Raw genomic sequence first — 2,627 nt, forward strand, 5'->3', positions numbered from 1 at the left:
GTAGGGCTCATTAAAATGTTGTTAACGTGAAAGGGATCATTAAATGTGGTTAGCGTAGGGCTCATTAAATATTGTTAACGTAGGGCTCATTAAAATGTTGTTAACTTTTGGCTCATTAAAATGTTGTTAACATAGGGCTCATTAAAATGTTGTTAGCGTAGGGCTCATTAAAATGTTGTTAACATAGGGCTCATTAAATGTTGTTAACGTGAGGGCTCATTAAATGTTGTTAGCGTGGGGCTCATTAAATGTTAACTTAGGGCTCATTAAATGTGGTTAATGTAGGGCTCATTAAATGTTGTTAACGTAGGGCTCATTAAATGTTGTTAACGTAGGGCTCATTAAATGTTGTTAACGTGGGGCTCATTAAATGTTAACGTAGGGCTCATTAAATGTGGTTAATGTAGGGCTCATTAAATGTTGTTAACGTAGGGCTCATTAAATGTATTTACTATATGTTTCATTAGGCTCAGGTAGCACCAGGTTTGAATCTTCATGCTGATAAAAACTCTAATCAAACCAGACATATTTATATGCTTTTGAATGACACTTGGTTTTTGCGGGAAATATGGTGTTACGGCCGGAACATTTGTATACACCAGGAAGCAGGATGCCATGACATCATGGTCATGATAGAAGCCATCAGAGGAAGACATTGACATCATGGATAGGAAGCCATCAGAGGAAGTGATGCTATTTGACATTCGTGGATAGAAGCCATCAGAGGAAGTGATGCTATTGACATCGTGATAGGAGCCATCGGTGGAAGTGATGCTATTGACATCATGGATAGAAGCCATCAGAGGAAGTGATGCTAGTTTGACATCATGGATAGAAGCCATCCGAGGAAGTGATGCTATTACATCGGATAGGGAAGCTATCAGAGGAAGTGATGATGACATCATGGATAGAAGCCATCAGAGGAAGATGGCTGATCATGGATAGAAGCCATCAGAGGAAGTGATGCTATTGACATCATGGATAGAAGCCATCAGAGGAAGTGATGCTATTGACATCGTGGATAGAAGCCATCAGAGGAAGTGATGCTATTGACATCATGGATAGAAGCCATCAGAGGAAGTGATGCTATTGACATCGTGGATAGAAGCCATCAGAGGAAGTGATGCTATTGACATCATGGATAGAAGCCATCAGAGGAAGTGATGCTATTGACATCATGGATAGAAGCCATCAGAGGAAGTGATGCTATTGACATCGTGGATAGAAGCCATCAGAGGAAGTGATGCTATTGACATCATGGATAGAAGCCATCAGAGGAAGTGATGCTATTGACATCATGGATAGAAGCCATCAGAGGAAGTGATGCTATTGACATCATGGATAGAAGCCATCAGAGGAAGTGATGCTATTGACATCATGGATAGAAGCCATCAGAGGAATTGATGCTATTGACATCATGAATAGAAGCCATCAGAGGAAGTGATGCTATTGACATCATGGATAGAAGCCATCAGAGGAAGTGATGCTATTGACATCGTGGATAGAAGCCATCAGAGGAAGTGATGCTATTGACATCATGGATAGAAGCCATCAGAGGAAGTGATGCTATTGACATCATGGATAGAAGCCATCAGAGGAAGTGATGCTATTGACATCATGGATAGGAGCCATCAGAGGAAGTGAATGCTGAAGCCAATTACAGCTGCTTGCTCTTCTTCTTCTCCAGCTGCTTCCGCTCTTTCTCACACACTTGTGTACACACACTGAACATAAGTTAAGGGCTTGAACTCATCCCCACTGGCTCCCTGGAGCGTTTACCATGCGCCATCCTTAAATGCCAAGCTGCCAAACACACAGCGTAGCATATACACTGACACACAATCTCATTTGTGTAAACACATGTACAGGATCTGCTAAAAATGGTAGTCCTACATGGGGGGGACCATTTGTTCTGCCACTAGTGTTTCTGTGCTGTAATGAACAGTACTTCAGTGTCAATGAGTAAGTACTGTTCAGTAAATAACCCACAGTTGGATTAAATAATGTCATGGAGATTTTCCAGGACTTTTCTACAACGTCAAACAGAGGCGTAAATTTAACCGTTCTTTACATGGTACTGTCGGATGAGCAGTTGCAGTCACCCATTAGCTCACAGTCCATTATAAACAGCTCAGAGTCCACTGTAAACAGCACTTCAACATTGGCCTATGTCCTATAAACATGGCCTTTCAACGAGCACATCACAGACACTAGTCATCCACACTGACTCAGTCAGACAGACTCCTCTTTATGATCGAGCCACAGAGGAAAGAGACATCTGACCTCCACTCTTTTTTTACACATTGTTCCTCCACTTTGAACAGCTTAGTTTATTCCCTGTGCAGATATACTGCTAAATGTTGTTTATTCCCTGTGCAGATATACTGTTAAATGTTGTTTATTCCCTGTGAAGATATACTGCTAAATGTTGTTTATTCCCTGTGCAGATATACTGCTAAATGTTGTTTATTCACTGTGCAGATATACTGCTAAATGTTGTTTATTCCCTGTGCAGATATACTGCTAAATGTTGTTTATTCCCTGTGCAGATATACTGCTAAATGTTGTTTATTCACTGTGCAGATATACTACTAAACGCAGTTTATTCCCTGTGCAAATACACTGCT

This window comes from Oncorhynchus masou, unplaced genomic scaffold (genome assembly GCF_036934945.1).
Source record: "Oncorhynchus masou masou isolate Uvic2021 unplaced genomic scaffold, UVic_Omas_1.1 unplaced_scaffold_7234, whole genome shotgun sequence".
In the NCBI taxonomy this organism is placed as follows: domain Eukaryota; kingdom Metazoa; phylum Chordata; class Actinopteri; order Salmoniformes; family Salmonidae; genus Oncorhynchus; species Oncorhynchus masou.